The sequence below is a fragment of the Anticarsia gemmatalis genome, chromosome 5 (genome assembly GCF_050436995.1).
Source record: "Anticarsia gemmatalis isolate Benzon Research Colony breed Stoneville strain chromosome 5, ilAntGemm2 primary, whole genome shotgun sequence".
In the NCBI taxonomy this organism is placed as follows: Eukaryota; Metazoa; Arthropoda; class Insecta; order Lepidoptera; family Erebidae; genus Anticarsia; species Anticarsia gemmatalis.
This window is the reverse complement of record NC_134749.1, coordinates 4,501,271-4,513,967: the sequence shown is the minus strand read 5'-3', so window position 1 is coordinate 4,513,967 and position 12,697 is coordinate 4,501,271. Positions and strand designations below refer to the sequence as shown.

The following is a 12,697-nucleotide window of genomic DNA, read 5'->3' as shown; positions in this document are numbered from 1 at the left end:
AAGCGACTGCTAGAGGTTTTTGTTGCTTGTATTGTCTATTGATCAATTCACATTTAGTAAAATAAAAGTCCACAGGAAAATATTAATCACCATTCATACTTATCACGAAATATCATAGAGCCTAGACACTGAATATTTTTTTGGTACCTAGGTTCGGGTTTCGGTTCTAAACAGAAAATTACCTATTTCAGACAAGTAGCATAACGATATGATCGATGGCAACACGCGTTCTGTGAGTATACTCGCTTAAAAGTTAGGTATGGCCTATCCCATTCCTAACTTTTAAGCGAGTAAAGTCTCTATCTACTGCCATATTATTATCTTTTTTGGCATACGTACTGACTTTAGAACAAAAAGACCCTGCAATATACAGCTCGCATGATCGTTCAGCTTTAATATTCCTAACATCACACGAATCAGCATATATTGTGCCAGATACATGACGATGAAGTGTATAATGAACTAGAGCAATTACTCAGTATACTTACATGAATTTATTCATCTTTTTATAAGACGAAGAAAACGGGGCATCATGTGATATCTACGACTAATACTGATAGAAGCCATATTAGTTATTTGATCGACAACCCTGGAAAGAGATTAGTGTTACGTAGTGGCTTTCTACTTAATACGTTAAGTATTTATTTTGTAGGGATATATAGTTCCTACAAACACAAGTCAAGACGCATCAAATATACCAGTGTGTCGGTTCAGATATTGCCCAATCCCTAGTTTTAAACAAGTGCGGAGTGTAGATGACTGAAAAAAACTTTGTGTATTGACACAAATTAGAGCTAAATACACTAGATGTCGAGTACAGACAGTACTCTTGACATATCTAGTTCATATGTTACAACCGTGTCATCCTTAACATAGGGATCAAATCCAAATAATAGTAAACGTATTGCGATATCACCCCAATTCCCAGCAAATTGCAGCAATTTCCGGAGTATTGGAATATTTATGCCAGGGCTATAGCAATAATAGCCACTGGATGCAACAAACAGCATGTTGTGATCGTATTCTCCGCTAGGTGCACAGAATATAGCACTAACTAATAAACAAACTTTACATCGAGATCGTTCTTGTATTGGTCGTTCGCTCTGGCTCCTACAAGGGTGCGTTAATACATTAACATGTCTGTTTGAATAATGTTTGACAGCGGGCTCTACACGCCCTAGCGTGCTTATTTTCATTAGCAGGGCGTTATATATTCACCCCTCTTTACTAACTTGACATTAACTAATTACAGAAGAGTGAATACCAATTTCAACGAAACTTAAACATTTCTTGGATGAGTTCATTGTGGCCGAGATAGAACAATTCAATTCTGAAACTATTTGACATTGACTCATCGTTTACATCTCGGACATTTTTTCTATTTTGGTCCACCTTGACAATTCTAAATAATTTTAGTAAATCTAATTTAATAGTCACCTGTTCTTTTCATCGTCTATTATTCACATTTCATATCATCGAAATGTGAATAATAGATGACATACCTATTTCTTATTATTTTATAATCACTATGAGATACCGACTGGAGAAGATTTTAATCAAATTAGCAGGATTACTGTATTTTCTGTGCAATTATTATAGACTGTCTAGTAAATACAAAACAAGCATGAAAGTGGGATCTTGAACTGTCATCGCTGTTTATTTTCACATGTAACAAGAGCGTCATCCTTGCGTTAAACTGCTGTCGTATCTAGGCCAGTTACATAGGTGTCAATGTTTGTCGGTCGGAAACGCCGCGGTCGTCCGATGGCATTGGCGTTGTATGAGCGTGAACGGTCACGTCCAGAAAAAATGTGGCGCAAGTAGCCAATTAACATGTGGGATAGTGTGGGGCCGGCGTCTCGGCGCCTCTATAAATATCGCGATCCGCGCCCGCGTCCGCGCCCTCCCCGCGACCCCGAGCGACGAGCTCGACCGCCGCAGCCGCTCCGCCGCCGCCGTCTCCGCCCGGCACCGAAGACCGCAATAATATAAAGACAACACATAAATTCCAGTATCCAATCTTGACGTCACTGTATACTGATGCATCGACCCACGTTTAGTTTTACTACTCAAACCTCAGTTCTACATAAAATTTCAGACAATCACGAAACCAAAAAACATATCAATGTGACTCACTTATTGAAATAAAGAGAATTTATGGTAAACTGAAGTCCTAAATCTGTTTTCATAACTGCGGTATTCCTGAACTGTAAGTCGACCTCATAAACATTTTACAAATAAAGCTCGCCGTACAATTTGGAACAAATTAATGATGCCAAATCAAAAGGGTAGACTAGAAATAATAATATAATTAATAGCGGACATGACCGATATCAAAGAAGATAAATAGTTTACACGTTGGCGATCGAACAGTGGGCCAAATTAGAGTGTGTGTATCCCGGAAGCATAGTTGGCGGTCCCGGGGCGACTTGGTACGGCCGACGGCGTCATCAGGCGTGCGTCGGAGTCGAGCGGACACAGAACGGCAAGCGCGGACGCAGTGATCGCGCTATTTTTGTCCACTCAACAGTTGAATAACCTCCAATCAACTATTCGCACTTGCCTACGAAACTAACTAAAATACTGGCCGTCGTTCATTTAAATGTGAACAACATGACCTTCAATTCGCATTTTCACAACAACGAAAATAAGAAGGCAATTACTCCTAAACATTTTTTGATAATTTAATCATCAGTTCTTCTATGCAAAAGAAGCAACCCCGTACAAGAGTATGTCAGCAAAACGGAAGAAACCCTACTTGTGCACGAAGCATCCGGAACAATAGTGAGGAGTTCTTTTTATAGTTGCCAAGTTATAAGATGCATACCTTGCTTGTTAGTATTAATCTGTGCTTCTACGTAATATTGGATTAATCAACACTATGGAAATAAAAAAAACACTTTTTATTGACCTAGCATTATAGCTAGAGTAAAAGAAAAGCGGACCACGTTAATAGACCAGATGAAGTCTAAGAAGAATGCTTCGCTCTGCTTTCAGGTCTAGTTTTTCGTCAAAACTCAATTTTTCTGGCTGCAGCACAAGTCATCAGTTTTTTAGCGATACAATGACTTTTGTTCTTATAATTATAATCATTAATTTAATAAAACACACAACATTAAACTAAGTAACTAATTTGGCTTTTACTTTAACTTTATTGTACGTATAATGTTTGCAAGTAACGTCGGGCCTCTTTAATATGCATAACATCAAATGTGGATGTAGAGTGTGGTAATTACCCATTTCTACCTACCTAAGTACCTAAATAAAAGTTAAATATTTATGATAAAATCTTATACTTAATTAAATATACTTGTAATTCTAGCTATTTTAACGAACGCGGTGCGGTATTTTAATTAAAATGTCAGCGATGAGGAGTGAAGTAGGTTACATGGGTCAGTGCCGAAATTACACCTTGTTACGTTATCGATGAAGGTCAGACTATGGGGCCAATTACTTTCCAGATAAGTAGCTTTATTCCTCAGTCAAGTTGTTTTACAGAACTTTAGACTAATTATAAGGCTGAAAAGGCAAATGTCGTAACTTCGAAGAAAACGAAAAAAATATGTTATACAACCTAGGTTATAATTGGTCTTACAGCAAAATTTCGCAAGCATTTTGTGGCAAGCAAGTTAGTACCTAGAAAGTAAAGTAATGTACAGTCAACCTGGGTAACTTTGAATCATTTGGGTAACATTGAACGAGGATATTTTAACTAGTTTCGATTATTTTTTTAGATGAAACCAACGCAATTGATAAAAGTTTGCAAAACTAAAATAAATCTTTATTTAAGTGTGATAAAATATTTTTATGCATATTAATACTATGCGAATTAATTTAGATTTCTTCTATGAACGCCGAACGTAAAGTAAGCAGGAACAAGCGACTTTGAAGCACCAGTTAGTGGCTTCCGTAGCGCCAAAGCTATAAAATCTTGGCGCCATGTAGGTCGTAGTTGGAGCACGCTACTGGTTCAGACCTATTATTGATTTATTGGATAAAGCAATAAAATACAGCCCAGTAAAATTTTCTTCCATGTGCTTACAGTGCCATATAGTTTTTATCGTAGGCTTGAGGTCGACAGTGATCAGCATCATTTGATGTAAAACAGGTATATAAGTGCTTATAAAGGTACTTAGTAATTAATACGTGTCCTCAGTTAATATGAACATTAAATTAAATGAGTATTTTAATGGTTAACGTTGGATATAATTGTGATATAATTATTGTACAAGGACTCAAGCCTTGAAGGTTAACACTACAAGCAGCTCCTAAGCCATCCATTCTTTGAGAAGTGCCTTTTCTATCATACTCAATGACTTATCTATAACAAAACTAGCAGCAAGTCCTCAAGAAATTTTGAAGTGCTGACCAGATCTTTTCATTGCGCAGAAAATTTCCTACCTACCAAGCTAAGTATTTGATTGCCTAGGAAACAGTTGTTTTGTTATCGCGCACGTAATAGTAGATGTATACTACTCACGTATAGTATAGTACGTAGTTAGAAACACTTGGGCTCTGGAGACGATGCAGGTCTATTGCGATCTAGGCCATTGTTTAACAGTGCATAAGAAACATACTGGGTATTGTCCGAGTCTATTACTATGCTATTATTTATTGTTAAACTGCAACGAGGGCATAAAGTGAAGTTTACGATTATGATTGTTAGAAGACTAGGTGATCTATGCATACATTTGTTTGTACGCAACAAATTTGAGGGAAAAGTGTGGGATTTTCCTGTTCCTTGTTTCTAAGAAAATTATTTCAGGCATTGTACCTAAAATACTGGATTCCTATACTATATGCAGGAAAATTTGATTCGTTTCTTAGTCATTGAGTAATAAAACGGATTGATTTATGTCTTGGTACTTGGTACCTATGTAGGTAGGGACATTTTTGCCTCAAAATGGGCGTAATGAGTCCAATGAAATGCTGTGAACGGTAAACAACTTTCCATTAGCAAATTATAATTATTAACTACTGCTCCTAAAGCCCCAAATACTACACATTTCAGGTAAACATGATGTACTACTACAATGTAATAACATGGTGACGGCCTTGTAGTACTCAGATTAGGATATTTGCTGCCAAACTCCAACAGCTCATATAATAGTTTCAAGTCTGGGTTCATTTAAAGAAAATGATTTTTTCAAACCTTTATATTGACAGAATACAGACTACCGTTCTGAAGAAACGTTTGTGAAGAAATAAAACAAAATCGTACCACCATAAAACGTCATTAAAGTTCGTGTGTTTGATAAATAAGTAGTATTCTTTATTGGTATGTAGGTGCTTATTTTAGATCAATATCTTGAAGTCTAAACTAATTTAAGTTTCAGGTCTCAAGTTCTCCGAAAAGTCATCTTGAGACAAATGCCCTATAAAACTGTCAGTTTGAATGAGAAACAAACAAAGCTACGATTACAATGTAGTATATAGACAGTTGTTGTTTGTGCCCACACATAGTCCTATTCGAACACATACGTGACAGTTTATTGACACGACATCAACTCTCGGGCTAAAATGTGACGCAGTTATGTGCATACATATTTTTGCCGAACTTTATAATTTGGCAAGAGTCTAGAACTAGGTACCAGTGTATGTAACAAAAATAGAACATAATTCCATGCGGCTGAGTCAACGTCGGGTTTTGTCTAAAATAACGAGTTGTTATAGTTATGTGACAGTTATTGATCGGATTGTGAGATCAATCTAGAAAAACATTTCGCCTCTGAAACTTCAAAGAATGCATTGTGACAGTGTTGAGGACTACACTGTTACTATTAAAGCTACTAGTAATTACGAAAATGGACCAAAACACTTCTATGTGAGTGACAGACAGTAATGTGTTGAAAGCCATTTAGGCCAACATAATTGCTAATTTCCTTTAGGTGTCGCTAATTACTTACATGAGCTAATTAATTAAGTACGATCTTCTATACATTTGGCTTTGTATCCCTTGCATGTTTGCAACATATCAATACATCGCATTAACATTCGTATTAATGTTTTAAATGCGTGATAATTAAGTTTCACAGACTAAACAGGATTGGGAAAAACGCAGAGACGTGTACAATGACTCAGTCTTCGTAATTTCGTATATTTTTTGCAAAAAAGGCAACAAAAAACATGGCGAAAATTCAGAGAAACAAGACGAAGGCAAACAAAACCCGCATTGGTCGCCGACTGCGTATGTGTACATATTTAACAGTTTACGGCTTTACGCGTATGACGCTTTTATATTTTAACAGACTCTAAACAATGTAAACGGACTGGGTCTGCAGAAATTGGAGCAAGTGAAATCTGTAGATACTCTCAGCGTCAGTGTCGAGAGCTGATCAAGTTAACAGCACAAGAATCAAATGAAGATGTAAACCAATCGAGAATAAAGACAAGGTCAGGCATATGAACTTGTCTCTAGAGTGCCATTGTGTTTTAGTCTACTAACTATCATACAGTTTTTATTGTTTAGCTTATCTAAAAATTCAAAGTACTTTTTTATTTTTTTTATCAGCAGGTCATTCGAGTTCAAAACAGTAATAACCCATTGGGCTATGTGTGTCTAACACATTTAATTTTGCTCTCACAAAATAATGAGATCCCACACACATGACAAGCAATACAAACCTATGCTTCTATGTGGTCAATGCTAATGTATTTCTTGTTGGAGATCCATAATAAATAAATAAATAATGTACACTAATATTATAAATGTGAAAGTGTGTTCGAGTGTCTTTACTTTTTGTAAAAACGATTAAACCCTTTTGATATTTGGTCGAAAGTCAAACATTCTATCCTAAGGAACAGAACAGGGTATATTATTCCGCAGACTGAAGCTGATAAATTGTATGTTATTTTCATACAATAATGTTTATAAAACGTCCTAATTTTGTGTATACATTAGTGGAAGTAGGAAGGTGGAACCAGTTTGGTCAGTTTCCATACCCAACCTTCAGAAATCTCCTTTAAGATTGACAGACTGAGACCTAGGCTAAGTCAGCTACGCAGGCTCTCCAGTAACTGTTTAAAGAACTAGAAGCTACGCTTAGTTACTTCGCGATGTTTTCGTAGCCATTTTAACATACCATTGAGATTGTATCACACCGAATACGGAACGCGCATTAGATACCTATGGATTCTCGTGACATTCGTGAAAGGCGACTGCTTACGCCACTAACTATCACTTATTACGAGATAACATGAAAGTAGACATGTTAGGGAAGGACTATTTATACAAAGTCCCTTTTACGATGTTAAGCCCTATTAGCTATTGCAACCACACCAAATACATTAAGATTAAAGAGAAACCACATACCAAACATGCGTTAAGGTACGGCATGTCTTCTCTGGTACTTGCGGTTGGCTTATTTATGTAATAAACCAGTATGATAAATATTATTCAGTGCGTGTATATATGCAACTAAGATCATAATCCAACGAGAGTATACCTATTGCTGTAGGTTATTCCAAATTAACTGGCGTCTCTTCGTGAACATCATCGTCTCTACGTCAACAACAGCAACAATCGATCCGCAATAAGTTTGCCGTTTCGAAAGTAACGTAGGGTTAGCTTAACACGGGCATCACTGATTTTAGTACATCTTTCGTATTGCTACGTAAGTATGAGATCATTTCCAATCACCACTGTCAACACATTCCCGAAATATTACTCATGCACCAGTTGTTACAATATTTTGATATGAAAATGCAGTAAATAACACATAGCTATGCGTTTATTATGCCTGTATCATAATGGAACTTTTCAAGGTGCAGATTTTGAATGTTCGTCGTGCCTAATATCGCATGGATAACAAGTAAGGTCGGCTGATTCTTGTAATGACGTTAAACGTCTCTTCTTTATTTGCAAGAACTGCAAACAAATCTTTTTTTATTGGCCTTGGGTCTAAGGAAGCCATCACGGACCGTACGTGTTTTTTACTGTGATCATCAAAATCGCATTTATTTGCCTTGCTTATCATATTAAAATGACTGAGTGAATTTCTATATTAGATATAAACTCATAATATTATGTCTATCCGAGCGTCGCAGGAACCCTCTGTAGAAAGGTCGACGTTCTATAATGGTCCTTTTCGAGCTCGTCTTAAATGGAAAGAAATAGTTAAGTAAGTAGCTCCTGCTCTATCCTCGTATCTTTCGATTTCTATTGCTCTGTTTCAACGCAAGCAAAAGTACACTGTACAGTGTACACTGTCAATAAAGTGATTCATATTGTTGTTGTTTCATGTGTTTAGTATATAGTGTATATACCTAGGTAGTAAGCAGTATGTATTCTTAGATACAATCACTGATTTTATTTCTAGGTATATTTAGTCTTACTTTAGTGTTTACAAGATTTATTTCTGCTACACAAATACTACTTGCTGATACTATATTATCAATAATTAATATTATTAAGTATCTGCGCCCTACAGACATCTATAGACAGCACATTGAGCACATATATCAAATCACAGCAAATAAAATGTGGTGTCAATTCTCAGATAGAACACTTTAGTTTGGAATACAGCCAGATCAACAAGATAAGCATGTGGCAATACCATGCATATTGCAAAAACATTCAATTGATTACTAATAACTGGAACAGCAATATATTCAAGATTCAAACATGGTTATTAGTCATAAGACAACTTGTATGGTGCATAGAAACAAGTCATAGAATCAAGTTTTTATCAGAAATTGATTAAGCATTCTTATTAAGTAGGTAAGTAGGTAAATAAAGTTGACCTTTTTGATGATGTTTAGGCTTAAGGAAAACACTTATGCAGCAGGAAAGTTATCTCATATTAATATATTATAATGTAGGGAATATTGAGCATTAAATAATCTAATAAGATTTGTATAAGAACAACAGGACAAATAAATAGAATTAGCCAAAATTGCAGGTGTATTAGGGACCACTAAGGTGTTTGAAATCTTGCAATCAAAATTAAATATGAAAGTATCTATGTCAGTTTAAATAGCAAGGTAGCTACAGTTGTTGCATTGTAAGTAGCAATGTAATTATCAGCTGTTGATATGTCAAACAAGTGTTATTTCCCCTTATCAACACAACAATTGCTATGTAATGTCTTCCACTCAAGATAAGGTATATCTTGCTCTTCAATTACTCAATGACATTGATAAAGCCAGTTCTTATCAATTGTTTATGTAAACAAACACTTCAATATTCAATTGTTGGTAGATAACACATATCTATGTATACAAAGACTATAAATAGAATAGTGACTCAGTGGAAATTTTGCTTGGTAAGGGAGACCCTTTATGCCAAATCTTATTATAGGTTTCTGTATTGCCTCCTTCTTGTGTAATGATTTTATTGTTGAGTTTGTATTTTTTTAATTTTTTAAGTTAAGATTAGTTTAAGTTTTTATTTAATGTGTATCAATAATAGGGATTACATCTTCATGTTAATGAAAAACCTCTTTATATTATGTTAATAAGAATTAAAAAAGAAAAGGAGACTTTACTTATTCTTAAGCTCAAAATATATTACTTGTTTTGCAGCTGTTCTGTGCCATATGGTACAAATCAGCTTGTGCCATTGATGTGATGAAATGTGGTACAGAAAATATAAATTATTTCTTTATAAACATAAAATTTGCAGATACACATGCTAATTATTTTTGCCTTTAAAAAATGTTTTTGAGTACGATTTTCTTTTTTATATGTCTATACTTTAGGTAGGTAGGTAACTACCCACTTATCTAAAATGATTTTATTTATAATGTTAAAAATAAAAGAAACCAACTTGACCCAACAGTATCTGTGTCACAGATTTATTCTGTAGGATGCTAAGAAAAACTACAGACCTAGTTTTGATGTTAATAATAGAATTGAGAAACTGGACTACAATGATCCAATGAAAAAAACAAAGCATGTTTTTGTCTCTTTGATTCCAATAAATAAAACAGTTTAGAATTGGCAAAGGCATTTTTTACTGCCTGTTGAAAAATATTGTCTGACATTTGTACATAAACATTAAAATCTTTTGAAATACAACTATAAGGAATTTATTTATTGTTTATTCCAAAGTATATTGCTCATCTCCAGAATAAATATAGATTTTAATTGAGGAAACTTGAAACATGGAATAATATTTCCTGCAACTTGGACAAGAAATTGACTATTAATTCCTACTTATTTTGTTTATTTCATGCAAATTGTTATATTTTTAAAAATAATAAATAACTTTTTATTATAACTTATGATAACTATTACTATATAACTAGTAATTTAAATAGATTATTGGCCTATGTTTAGATTATTTTCTAAATAATACTGACTAAATTACATCTTGCTAATCCTGTAACTAATATTTAGATACTCGAAATCTTCAATTTCTTATACACTGACCCATTTCTAAAGTTATGTTTTCACTTTATATGTTTATAATAAATCTGAACCTTAACGCGCTAGCGATAAAGACTGGTGGGATCAGATGAATCATGCTGCTCAAGTTAACAGCAGTGGGTAATGCCTGCTGATGTCATACAAGACACCAATAACCAAAGCAACCACGTTCTTCCACCGGGCCATAGCTGCGGTTCCATCTGCACACATACTACACTTCCAGGAACTTTAAAATAACATATGCTCTCTACGAAAGAAAGGAATGCTCCTACCACATGAAGGAACTGGCCATGGACATTTATAAGTCCACATTCTTATGTAATATTCCCAGTATTGACACGTTTCTGTAATGATCCTTATATTTTAAAACCAAATATCTAAAGAATATAACAAGAAATACTAAGAATTATGCGTAGGAGGCATAAATACCTTTATTTTATGTGTAATCCAATATCCAGAAGAAAGTCGTAGTCCTATTTACACACGAGTACACTGTCATTCATGAAAAATAACACACCATCACAATGCAGCACTACACAAATTTTCACTTAAAATTATATTTTTATGTGAAAATATCACATAATGCGCCATTTTCGCAATAAATCCGAAGGACAGCAATCGGCAATCGCTGCCATCTTTTTTGTCAAATGTCTAAAAACTAAATATAGCGCTTGGAACGAACTCTGGTGTTATTTTTAGCAAATACAAAGAAACTTTTTTGACAATACTAGTAGCGACATCTTCTTGTACAATTTGATTCTGTCAGCATCCCGGTAGATGGCATTTTGATTAGTTGCCAGTATTTGACGATAGAGTGCGTTAAACCATTTTATTCTGTAAATACAGATGTCACTAACGTAGAAACAGAAATTTAAAAATAATAATATGTATTGAGATATATTATTTAATTACCTATAGTACCTAAGTATCCCAGTCATCCCAGCTGACATTATATGCAACGTATGTGCTTTTACAAACAAGAAAAAAACTACACAATAATAATTTACAGTTTTCTCAAGATACTTATAGACCCCGCTATTGAACTTGATGTCGGTTACAAATATAAAAAAAAAAAATGTTGCAAACAGTTTTCACACCACGTCAAGTTTAATCCCTACCAGTTTGAAAAGAACCAGAGACTGATTCTAAAAAGACTAGAACAAAGGTTTTCCAATGAGCACAAAAGCTTTGATTCCATTTCAGTTAAGTAACATATCCAAAGAAGCACTTAGCATTTCTTTGCAACACAAAGGTGACTAAGAACATTCTTTATGTAGTAGGTACCTCAGTTAACGAAGGCGGAGATTGTAAAATTGTGTCTCGTTACGTTGCCCGACCGAAATCCGGGTGATGTCAGCTACATCCTTTTACTTTTGAGTTCAAAGATGCTATAATACAAAATAAATGGCCGGCTCACCTACTTTTGAACAAAGCGAAGAATAAATCAAAACATTTATCATGCTATCAGAGCGTTAAAGAATGACCAATTAAGGCCGTAGGATATTTGAATATGTCTAATTTCTACTAGTTTCTATATTATGTAATCAGTGTAGTATAAATCTACGTACAATACAAGCACCTCCTGTTACAAAAGGTCTAAGTACTTGCAGACCATATACGAGTTGACATGACTGATGACTCCACATGCGTGGAATAGACCAAAGATTTCTTAGAGTTTTGTTGTAGACTGTAGAGAATAAGTATTTGCGACCGCTCCAAATCCAGGCTCTAACTAAATCAGACTTAAGTTGAGAGCTTTCGTACCAAACAATGGAATATCAAGAAGCTTTTCATTTGAGAACACCAGTACCTAATATCTTATATTTTTTTACCTACATACATAGTTAAGTAGTGGACTAAAGAGAAATAAATATGCCTACTACAGACTACTACTAAGATACAAGTAAAGATTTATAGGTGTAAGTCTACGAGTACCTGACAAAAGTCTTTTGTACTTGGAACCAGTTTACCTAAAGGTTTTTTTCTCTTCATCTGGCTAGTGGCCAACCTTGTGCCAGAGTGGTCGAAGGTGCCCAAAGGCCTCTCACTTGACTTAACGTCCCGGTCTGCCAACTTCGAGTCGTAACACAAACAAATTAAATCGAATTACGCCTGAGATTTCACGCTTAGCTTAGTAATACGGTGAACACCTAGTCTAGTATATAATGCGACTTGAATAGAGATGTTATCTAACCTCGGAGTCTACAAAAAGCATTGTCAGTTGTAACATTGTTACAAGTACTTAATATATCATACAACGTAACCTAGCTTTCTTCCCCATTCCAGGCGCATAACACAATCGATAGTAGTCAGCGGTCGATAGCTAATG

General features: G+C 35.0%; 1 protein-coding gene across 3 annotated transcripts in view; it reads right to left on the bottom strand.

Moving 5' to 3' along the window:
* Positions 1-11,022, bottom strand: part of Nuak (Nuak family kinase 1) — a 39,471-nt gene extending 28,449 nt beyond the window's left edge. For all 3 annotated transcript variants that reach the window (XM_076114236.1, XM_076114237.1, XM_076114238.1), the window contains exon 1: positions 10,798-11,022. The gene's annotated coding sequence lies outside the window, so the exon portion shown is untranslated. The remainder of the gene's footprint in view (positions 1-10,797) is intronic.
* Positions 11,023-12,697: the final 1,675 nt, after the last annotated feature.